The sequence below is a fragment of the Triticum aestivum genome, chromosome 5A (genome assembly GCF_018294505.1).
Source record: "Triticum aestivum cultivar Chinese Spring chromosome 5A, IWGSC CS RefSeq v2.1, whole genome shotgun sequence".
Taxonomy (NCBI): Eukaryota; Viridiplantae; Streptophyta; class Magnoliopsida; order Poales; family Poaceae; genus Triticum; species Triticum aestivum.
In genome coordinates, this window is record NC_057806.1 from 140,734,275 (window position 1) to 140,746,369 (window position 12,095).

Here is a 12,095-nt window from a genome sequence, read left to right on the forward strand (position 1 = left end):
CGTTTGATTCCGGGTCTGCTGACGACGTGGTTGCTTTGGGTCTCCGGCTAGAAGCTCCGTGATGGGAGAGACTCCGGCGGGGTTCACCCTCTCGTCTTCGGACGAAATAGTCCGGCCCAGATCTAAGGCTGAGGCATACACGAGTGTTGACCTCTGGACGGGATCTGATAGTAGATCTGAAGGGCCTCCTTCGTGCGGGTGGGGAGCAGCGACTGAAGTCGTGAACCCTCAAAGATCAGGTCTCCTCGGATATCAGCGATGTAGTTCAAACTTCCAAACCTGATCTGGTGACCAGGGGCGTAGCTGTCGACCTGCTTGAGGTGACCGGTCGAGTTGGCACGTAGCATGAAGCCGCCAAACACAAAAGGCTGACCAGGGAGGAAAGTCTCCCCGAAGACAGCGTCATTGTCGATGAAGAGGCGAGCCATCAATTCTTCGGTTGACAACACAAGGAACTCTCAATGAAAGCACCAATGTCGGTGTAAAAACCGGCAGATCTCAGGTAGGGGTCCCAAGCTGTGTGTCTGGGGATCGATGGTAACAAGGGACAATAGAGGCACAATGTTTACCCAGGTTCGGGCCCTCTTAAAGGAGGTAAAACCCTACGTCCTGCTTGATTGTATTCGATGAATATAGGGGTTACAAGAGTTGATCTACCTCGAGATCGTAATGGCCAAACCCTAGTTGTCTAGCCTATATTTATTCCGATAGCCTCTACGGACTAAACCCTCCGGTTTATATACACACCGGAGGGGCCTAGGGTTGTACAGAGTTGGTTTGCAGAGGAAGGAAGTAGTACATCCGGACACCAAACTTGCCGTCCACGCATATACGAGTCCTACCCGGACACGGGGGATAGTCTTCTGTTTTATCTTCACGGCCCATCAGTCCGGTCCATATCGGATAAACCGGACACCTGAGGACCCCCGAATCAAGGACTCCCTCAGTGGTCTCATGAAATTAATAGAACAGATATTCATACACAAGACTAGCACTTTTTATTTCTGGTCTCTCCACCTGGTCCCTCATATCGTTCTCGTCGTCATCAGGGTGCCACTTGGTCTTCTTCCGCTTGTCACCGAACCCGGTTTACAACACCAGAATATTTTTCCATCTTGTCTGTCGACCATCAACTTTCAACGCCATTGTATTGACGGTTTTGTGTTGCATTATATGCTTACATCGGGCTCTATCTACATCTTGCGACGCTTCCTCGCTCGAGTGGGGTACGCCCTAGAAAGAAGAAGTATTTGCTCACGTCATCTGTTGTTACACCTACAAAGGTCATAACCACATGCAACAAACAACTGCTGAAGTGATGAAGTGAGGATCATCATGCATGTACAAAGTAAGCAATTTTTACCTACACCTCACCTGGAAGGTTCAGAGAACTGGTCTAGCATATTTCTTGTTTGATGACTATGGTAGGTATGAAACGATCAATCAGAGGGTGAGATATTGTCACGTTGTCCCTAACTTTGGTTTCGAGATGTTCCATTAGCTCCTTATCTATGTGATCAAACCTAAAGACAGGCGGCAAAAGCGATGAACACCTCCGCGCTACACATAGATTACTTTCACTACAGATTCGTCCAATGCATCAAATCTGTGTTGTAACTAAGATAATTCATGGCCCAATTTAAATCGAAAAAACCCACAAGAAACCCCTACAACAACCGAATTAGTCCTATAAAGAATGTTGAGGTACCCGCCCGTTGGGAGCCTCCGCAGGTGAGAATGCCCTCCACGCGATCCGTTGCACCAAGGCCTCATATGGTCACATGGATGGATCCCTGGGTATCTCCAGGTCGTCCGATCTGCGCGGACGCCTCGCAACAGGCTGATTTGTAAAACGAAAATTTGTGTATTGTCGCCGTTGAATTTTTGTGAAGCCTTCTGAGTCTTTGAGGACTATTAGTAGAATGTCCGTGCGTTGCCACGGGCCTTAAAAAAATTAAGAACATTCTTTTGTTGATACTAGGTTATTCTTAAGATTACTATGTTTCCTATTCATTGTGGATTGGTTTGTTACTGATTGCATATCAAATGTCACACGTATACAAAAGATAGCCAATAACATACAAAAAATAATTGAAATCCTCTTCGCTTGTAATCTATTTAGATAAAAATGTAATTCACTAACATATACTATCAAATCTAACGCAGAAAATAAAGAAAGTGGTACAAAAACATAGAATTCGTTATTGTGCATTACAAATGATAGGTGGCACATGGATGCCTTTTTATGCTTAAGACCAATCATCCCATGAAAACATATCTATTTTTATTATCTATTAATTAAAGAGAACACATGCAGGATTTTGTTCCCTTATTCCACGATTCTCTACAACCAGACACTTGATTGCATTTTTCAATTCCCTGACAAACCATTAGACATAAAATTAGGCATTTGAAACCATACAGGTTGCGACACATACCTAACCATTAAGAACCATGACAACACAAAATATTTTAATATTTGCCCATCTACTAATAGCTTGGACAGGCCCCATCTATTTTTCTTGACTCGGAAGGACTAAGGCCCCTCCAACTGCGCTCAACTTCTAGTATATCTCTTCTTTGAAGGCCATGAGAACAGTCATTCGGTAAGATCGTTCGTGATCATAAATGGCAATTATAATAACTTTGCATCTAATTTTTTGCAGTAGGCTTTTAACCTAGTGTTTTCCTAAAAAAATATACTTAAGTGAATAAAGTATTGCTCGAGATAGCATTGTGAGTTGGTTCGTGCTAAGATCATGCGAACTTTCACAAGGATGTCGATAACGACCACCTCATCTAGTTGATTCTCAAGGAAAAATATCCTATTCTACACATATATCAAACCTATATTATTTTTTTAGTGTAAATTAAGGCTTGAGATTCAACTTTGGCTTATATTTCATTCAATCTGTAATTCTGTATACATGGAAGAATATTGCATGTACAAATCAGAACTGTCTCATTATTAGCAGCAAATATTTTTTGTACAATATTAAACAAGTCAAAGCTCATTTCTCCCTCATACGTTCGGACGTGTTCAAATGGGTGCCCAGCAGACTCCCCAAATTCAACCGTCTGGACTCCCCCAAATCCAACTCATATGTGGGGAAGAAATGTAGTTGTACGGACTATTCACCATGTTATCTCCAACACGTTGTTCCAACACAAGAATTCCACCCTACAACACACCCTTCCCACTCGCTTTCCCTATAGCGTGACATTTTTTGCTGGAACCTGTCCATTAAAACCGGATGACGCATGTAGAAGATTATAGGATGCAACTCAATTGTATTCATGGGAGTCTATTACAATATATAGAGGGGATGTCCCGCGAGCCAGGGAGGCGTCGGCGCCGTGGCAGACGCGGCGGCTGGGGCGGCGGCATGTTATGGTGTGGAACTCGGGCCAGGGGGAAATAGTGCATAAGCTAGAACACCACTCACTATTACCTATACCATATCCTCCATTAAGGAAGAACTCACTAAATGAAGGGGGGAGCACCACACCATACCAGAAAGCACGAAACTCTTGTTAGTGTAAAAAGGAAAATAACATATATACACACAGAAGAAATGACTTGAGAAAACTAACCAGATGAGTAGCCTACTGATCTGTAACTAATTATGCGTATTCTGTAGCATAATAGCTGATGTGTATTCTGTAGCATAATAGTACAACTCAGCAGGAAAACTGATAATATGTATGCATTTTCTGTCAAAGTCGATGACCTGTTCATACCAATACACTTGTCCATTATCTTCCTTGAATCGAATGCAACTATATATACACACATGTTGATGATTTAAGGAGTCAGTCAGAAGACAAGGGGGAAGTAAACGAGGATATGTCGAATCTGCCTGTGGACGAAAGTACTATTACCTTTTTTTTCTTCTCAGATCCCATACTCCATTTACATAATCATAAACTCTGTAATTGAATGGATTAAAGATTAGGCTGCCATACAAACATTACAACAATGTTAGTAATTTAGCTCCTGTGACATTTCACAAAAACGGCATTTTTCTACACTATTGAGTACAAGATTTCCTACAGAAGATTTGTGCTGAAGCTTGAAACCCGTAAAACAAAAGACAAGACAAGCAAATAAGGGTTAGAAACCAAAGCTCTAAGAACCAGAATTCAAGATGTGACAATCCTATGATGTTGAGCTGCACATCTTAGCACATTGGAAAGTGTCTCTCACTTGATGAATATAATTTCAAAACACGATTTTAGTCTACAAAACAATCAGAATCAGGTCAATGGAACAATGGCATCTGAGATTTTTTTTTCGAGAACGCATGCGAGGCAGTGAACCTTGGTGAGGCGCAAATGCGTGAGCATCTGATCTAGGGCGTTCTCCCTCTCTATGTCGGTCGAGGTCGAGGCCGGCAGGCGGCCAACGATTCCACCATTTAGTACACAGTATATATAGTGTATTTAAAAGAATTTTTATCCACCATAACATATACTCCCTCCGTTCTAAATATAAGTCTTTCTATGGATTTCAATACAAACTACATACGAATGTATATAGACATATTTTAGAGTGTAGATTCACTCATTTTGCTTCGTATGTAGTCCGCAGTGGAATATCTAAAAAATATATATATATAGAAACAGAGGGAGTAGTACTAATTATATTACCAGAAATTCAGTGAACAAATTTTAACACATCTACACATATTTATATTGAGCTTTTCCGCAGAATTTGAAACATCCTAGATGTCTCCTTACTAATCAACTCCCCTTTTTCGGTTTGATTATTCACGCCTCTATACAAATCAATTTGGTTTACTGTCCTTAACAGCATAAAGTTCAAATCACTTCCCTCCCAAATTATTTACTTTTTGCAATATTCGTATCTTCAGACCCAAATAACAAAATACTATTACTAAGTAAATTCAAGAGAGATAATGCACGTAGAAATACTAAGAAATTAAGTGCACCTTCATGCGTGGACTGGTAGTAGGTTTTTACAAAATAAAAATTACACTACATACATAGATATCAGAGAATTTAAATCTGACATGCATCCTAACAAGAGAAAAAATATCCCCAAACTCACATGGGTAAGCAAATTAGTTGTGGATACGTAGATCCTTTTACGTGTGCATAGAAATAGCAATATAAATGAATTAACCAAGCCCCAACATGCTGACCTTATAGATGACTGCAAGGAATTGTTTCTCTTCTTTCATTGTGATAGTGGATAGGATCGTCTCCTTTCTAGTGCCTACAAAGCAAAGACCAATTGACATAAGATTGGAAAAAGGCTATGCCGCTGAAAAAGTGAGCTAGACGGGGTTGCTGACGGCAGAGACATGCTATATGTACCAAGTATGTAGACTGTAGTGAAGAAATGCATCATCTTTAACATCAGGACATGCTATGTATTAAGTTGACATTAATAATTTCCAGGCAGGCAAAATTTAAGAAAAATGCTGCGTGAATCTGAATTGCACACTAAATGATTCAGAATTGAATCGAAGAACAAAACTAAGAGTGCTCCTCCATCTAAACAATCCACAAGTACTCGTTAAACTGGAATTATTTATCACCTTCACTTAGCCATAGTAATTCTGAAGACTGAATTTCAGAAACAACAATTCTAATAATCATTACAAGGGAAATTACCCATATTCTTGTTTGATGCTATCGGTAGTAAGACCGGCAGGTTTTCCTCTGTTTTTATTTATTGGTGAAATCCGACAATCAACTCTCGATAAGGATAACTGGAAGTAGCTGACCAGTAGACTCGTAGCAACAACAATGTGAAGTTTATGGATATATGATATTTCTCATTGCAATTAATACCACTAAATTTATTGATCCATCAAAATCATGCATAAGTACAAAATAAAATGAATCTGAGTTGAGGGGAATAAGGATCAAACGAAAGAATGAATGGATCGCGCACATACCATTCATAAGTTCTTCTCTGGTTGGAAATGGAACCCAGTACGTGTCGCTGCAGCATCCTTCTCTTCGGTGCCGAGGAACCCCATTTGGCCATTAACTCCGGTGCCACCCTCAACATCTTCTATAACATGTCCGTTTCCACCACTGACATTTTATTCACCAGCTCAGTCACAAAGCCCTGTCCACCATGTTTCATTTTGTATTACACTACTCTCACATATCACACATAGTACTATTCAACCATGCATATCAGTGAAAATATAGGAATGGATCTCTATCACAACAATAACTACACACTTTTTCCAGAGTGACTTATATATATGCTTGCTACAACTATCTTCTACGCACCACCCTTGCTGCAGAATCGGCTGCGGTATCAGGTTCCTTCTCCCACTAACCACTTGTGTCACAATTTTGTTGTAGTTATTCTGAATAGCTGTCGTTGTCTCCCTCTGAGACTTGTGCGTGAGAAGAGGCGATCCATTGAACACACATTGTTATACGCTAGGCAAGAAATCACCGCACTGCACCACGCACCGCCGACCACAATGTCAAGTCCGTGATCAAAATTAAGAAGTGTTCTTGGCTTCCAACCTTGGCCAAAAACTGCCACCAGAACGCCATGTGGTCTCTCAAGAGGCGGGAAAGATTCTTGGGAAGCACCAGGACATACCCTCTACATCTCGGTGGTCGTGATGGGTGGCGTTGATCTCGACGCCCCCTAGCAATGGCTCCATGGAGGGTTAGGGATTCTTCGGAGCGTGCTTTTATATTGGATGAGATGTGTGCCTCCCTCCTGTGAGCTTGCGACAATGCGCTCGTGACCGTCGTCCTCCACGCGTCATTGAAACACGAAACTGAATGAAGAAACAGTAAGCATATTGCTTCATGAAAAATCAAATACTATTGCAACTAAATATATAACACAGTAAAAAGAGTGTCGAGGTTCTTGTGTGTATAGTGAGCCGGCAATAAGGTACAAATATGTTCTTCTTTCATCAGTTTTATGTTTGTAGCAATGACAATACTTTTAAGCCACTGACTATTATAATCTATGAAAGAATGCTCCTGAGCAAACAAACTCGGGCCATATGAGTCTTTTTTTTTTGCAAGAAACCATGTAAAGTCCACTGATATTTGATAGTTGAAAAATTGGAAACTAAACATTAGCATATTCTAGGGGACCAGCACAAGTGAGATATGTGGCCAGCGGTAAGGAATATTGACCACTCACAACATAAACAAAATTGTTCAACCTGATGTACCAGGAAATTATCGGCGTGGACGAGGTCTATTCAAATTTTCCTAAAGCACAAATTTAAAGTCCCAGTTAAGTATATAGTATACTGCTTACTGGAGAAATCATAATATTAGATTATTCTATAATTAAGGCATGTAAAGGTTGGAACACGCTGAATAAATGTCACTTTAAAAAATAGCCTTGAATTTTTCTATAGTTAATTGCCCGTGCGATGCAACAGAGACATACATATTTGAGTGGCTCAACGACAATCGTCCTGTAAATCTCCCCTCCCTCTCTGATCTTCCTCTCTATACATATATGCCCATCTCCCTTCCTCCTATCTCCCTTTCTCTACATATATCCCCATCTTCCTTCCTCCGCTCTCCCTTCCTTCCACCCTCTATCGCTCATTGTAGGCATCATAGGGGACAGACATTTTGTAGAGTACTAATAATTTCCAAGGACCATTGTTCGCCTACATCTATAGCACATGCCTCTCTTCCTCCCACCCGCTCTTCCTAAGGTCTTCCTACCTTCCTAAGGTCTTCCCACGACAAATGAAAGGGAACAGAGAAGTAGCGGAGGTTTGCTTCGGATATTCTTCCATTGAGATACCATGCTGAACGGAAGCTCCTTTGTCGATTCCTTCACCTATATAACAATCATTAAGCATATCAAATAGGGCTTGGTGTTCAGTAAGCAGCAGGAAAGGATTAAATGGAGCCCGCCTTTCACGAAGTCCCTACCAATGTATCCCGTCGGACGTCTCTGGCGTCAACTCTATAAAACACTTGTAACAAACTTCTTCCCTGCTCAATATATTGGAGCAACTATGCTGCATTTGTAGAAGAAAATGACTCACAGGGAACAATCATTTTCTCTAAATAAAACATAAGAAACAAGTTGTATGTTGACTTACTCCTTTTAATCAAACATGCTCCATGGCATGGCACAAGTCTTCATGTTCCTATCAAAACCGCAACCGAGTAGCAGAAGCACTTGGTCTTATCTCGTAATCTAGCAAACAATCAGAACTACCACCAAATGTGACTACCACGGTACCACATATGCTATGTCATGGTATCACATATCAACCTGTCACGAGTCATAAGACAAGAATAATACTATAGCCAAGATCTAAATGGGGCTTCACTGCAATCTACAACTGGATTTTCAAAGAAGCATAACTGAAGCATGTTGAATAAGTAAATATATTGTACAAACAGATTCTAATGGTGTATATCTGTATATGCAGCAAGTTGAAAAGTAAGAGATGCAGACAGCAAGCAATTGTCAGAGCACTTCAAAATATCATGATTAACCGGTGGCAAATAAATCATGAAACATGGGCTGTAACTTTCAACAAATAAACCAAACATCATAATGTCAGCACCCATCGGCATTGCAGGTGACGACCATGTTGCTGCTCTTGCCATTGTGGTTACGGTCATCCAAATCTTCCTCCTCGTCCTTCGATATAAATAATGCCCAGCATTGTGTACACCGCGACTCGGTTTTGACCTGCATCCATGCGAGTGAGATGGATCAGAGACTGATCTTGCATGAAAAGAAGAGGAAAACTATGGGAAAATAGAGGAACCCCAATGAATCTTGTTCACATACATTTGGTGTGCAGATGGATGGTTGCGACAGTGCAACAACAACACATGCCGGCATCACACGGAATATTTCTCACGACGATCGCTTGCAAGACTCGGTAGGGCAGAGGAGCCTTGGTGTAGATGGCTACGGTCTGTGTCAGCTACGTACTTTCCGTTAGAGCACGTACGTACGCAGTGGTCGCTAAATGTGCACATTCAGCTCAGAATTCAAGAATCAAGAAACAGTACACATTCCAATGGTGAACTACAAGGATGCTACTACAACAGAATCGCTATTAAAATCGGAATTACAAAAGACTGAAGAAATTACTGTTATAAGCACTCTTCGAAAGTTCAGAACCAGATACTTGCTAAACTTTGTAAGTTCTTAAATTGTATAAATCTAGGACACGGTATCTTTTTTCGTTGGCCAACACAAACAATCTGCAAACTTAATAGAAAAGAATGCAAAGAGAAGAAAAAAGGCAAACCTTATGTGTGAATCAATGGATTGTGTGCTCGGCGGCCAAGCCACAACCATCCACGCAGATGAGCCTCGTCCAAATTCTTATACCGTACATTATACGTCCGTTCCATCACGATTGGAACACCCAGACATCAAATAAACGCCAGCCTGCGAGATCCCTAGCCGCCGCCGAGCCAACTGTATCATCACTGTGATCCAGCCAAGGAGCCGCCATGCTTGGCAGGGGAAGGACGACGCCGACGCCATCGACGCAGATGAGCAGCGCGCGACCTGCCCCCACGGGTCCCATCGCAGAAGATGCCAACGAAAACAGGGAACTGGCCGACATCACCTCCATCATCCCGGACACGGTGTGCCCGGATGGCCGCCATGGGGAGTGGCTGCCACAACAGCGATTCATGCAGAGACGGAACACGGGGCGCGACAGCGGAGTTGGGAGAGATAGAAGACCATGGGGCAGCCGGGGGAGGGGGCGGCAGCGACGATTATGCGTATCCCGGAGATCGTCGGCAGGGTTTGAAACCGCCCTGCCCTGAAGACTTGGCGGCGGCGATTCCCGGAGTTCGGCGGCGGTGGGATTGAAACCGCCCTGCCTTGCAGAGGCGGGGGCGGGATTCAAACCGCCATACCTTGCAGCGGCGGCGGCGACGTCTCCCCCTCGGACGGCGGCGGCGGCGGTGGCAACTATCGATGGGAGTGGGCAAGCAAGGATGGGGACCGATGGAGTTTTTTAGCGGCGGCGGCGGCGGCGGAAACAATAGATGGGATCGATGGGAGTGGGCAACGCATGATGGGGTCGATGGTTTTTTTTTGGTGTGGGTTTTTTGTATGGCTGCGTGTGGGAAGGGGTGAGGTGGGGGAGGTGACGAAAAAAACCAATAAAAATAAATGGCGTAGACTATTTACTAACTGCTTCATTAGAGTAGAGATGTTTCTGTTCAAAATGAAATCACGGGATAGATCGTCGGGGCTATATCTCGCCTACCGCAAGTGCTACGTCTGCCTAGCATCAGTGAGTGGGCCGATCCATTAACGGGGAAGGTTGCAACGGTTTTTCTTTTTTTCAACGGTTCTCCACTTCCTTTTTTAAGTTTTACTAGCAAATATGTCCGTGTGTTACAACGGGAGAAAAAAATTCATCCCTCATACACACACTTGACGACACAGCAAATCCCGTGAAATCTTTCATGATGCCACGCAACAACAACATGCTAAGTGGTGTTGTGAAAAAACATAAATGTGTGATGATTTTTGAAGTGTACTCAAGGTGTTTAGAATTCATTATACAACACAAATATCTACCTAGTTGCCGGTATATGTTTATGCATTTGATGTTGTTTCTCGGTGATGCCTAAAAGATATTGCATTAGAATAAAAATAGCAAAGTACATTTTAGTATTCAATGATAGCATGTGCATAAGAGCATTATTTTTGTCATATATGTGTTTGCATGTATAAAAATATATGTGCATTTGCAACCATAATTCAATTCAAGACTTAATTTGGTTGCAAACATATCGGATTGCTCCACAAAAAACAATCAATCTATAAGGGCATATGTAATAGGCATTTCTAAAATATCTCATCATATAAAAAACGTATTATTTAAGTTTGCACCCTGAACATATTTTCTAAAAATTAATGATATTTATAAAAATTAATGATAAAGGAATGTTTGGAATCTACACATTTTTCTGATGAATTATCATATATGACATGTTAGATTTGGAGTTAGGGTTTGAAAGATATGAAAATTTCAAAAAGTATTTGATCTTTTGGAAAAAAGGGAAAGGGTGGGATCAAACACACAACCTCCAGCGTGGTAGGTGAAGGCACCAACCAGTGCGCTGTGTGCATGGTTATTTCATAAGAGGGGATCTCTTCCTTTTGAGCTATGCCCGCCGCAGATGAAACAAATAAAATAAACCAAACATTTTTCTCACTTACCGGTGGCATTGATGGGTAATAATTTACAACTTTAGGGGCAGTTTTAATGACGGACGACCAGAAGCACTATTTGCTTTATTATTACTAGTACAAATGCCCGTGCGTTGCATCGGGCGAAAAATTAAAACCCGCTCCATGTGCCATTATACAACACTTTTTTAATCCATGTTTCGCAAACATCAGAAATAAGATCGTTGATATTTACCTTTAAAAATGGGATTTGTGGTCTTTCATCTTCCCATGTGGACAACAAAATATTTCATGAGGCACATCAGAAATAAATGAACAGTAGAAACTACTTTTAAATTAGGATGAGGGGCATGTAAAAGTTGTGCCTCCAAAAACTACATGTGTGAAAGATCTGTACTAATACATCCACTCTTGCAAGCACTTAGTATTCACCCAGCATACCTACAAGATCTACATGATTACCAACTATACAAATATATGTTTAGATCTTTGGGTTACTTGTAGTGTGTTCTAACCAAATACAATTTTAAGATGATATGCTGCAATACTTTGTTCTAGTCACCCATCTGCCGAACTACTAAACAATCCAGTACATGTTTTGATTAGCAAGACAGAAATATACAGATACTCTTCAAATTAAACGGAGTCCATTGAATATCAGTAAATTTGTTGCACGTACAAATACCTCTGCGTTGCACCGGGCGAAAAAGTAAAACATGGGCATGTACTAAGTTTTTTTTTGAGCATCAGTACAGACATAAGCGCTCATATACACGCGCATACACTCATCCCTATGAACGCACACACGCACACCCTACCCCTATGAGCACCTCCGAGAGACTGAGCCGGCATATCATCTTGAGATTTACGAAGTCACCGTAGGCGCCTCGTCGTCGACGGGAACGTCTCCTCCCACTGAAAG

The 12,095-nt window shown here is 41.7% G+C and overlaps 1 long non-coding RNA gene across 12 annotated transcripts; it reads right to left on the reverse strand.

Annotated features, from left to right (window-relative positions):
- Positions 1–2,857: 2,857 nt before the first annotated feature.
- On the reverse strand, positions 2,858–10,068 carry LOC123102654 (uncharacterized). Of its 12 annotated transcripts, XR_006449109.1 has the most exons (11): positions 9,261–10,065; positions 8,792–8,921; positions 8,088–8,689; positions 7,915–8,003; positions 7,702–7,819; positions 6,599–6,782; positions 5,928–6,103; positions 5,166–5,239; positions 3,883–3,930; positions 3,595–3,731; positions 2,861–3,484 (listed from the first exon to the last, which is right to left on the reverse strand). It is a non-coding gene; the product is annotated as an uncharacterized lncRNA (long non-coding RNA). The 12 variants fall into 12 exon arrangements; XR_006449101.1 differs by having other exon boundaries at positions 2,858–3,484; positions 3,595–3,930; XR_006449110.1 differs by lacking the exon at positions 2,861–3,484 and having other exon boundaries at positions 3,611–3,731; positions 3,883–3,957; positions 9,261–10,064.
- Positions 10,069–12,095: the final 2,027 nt, after the last annotated feature.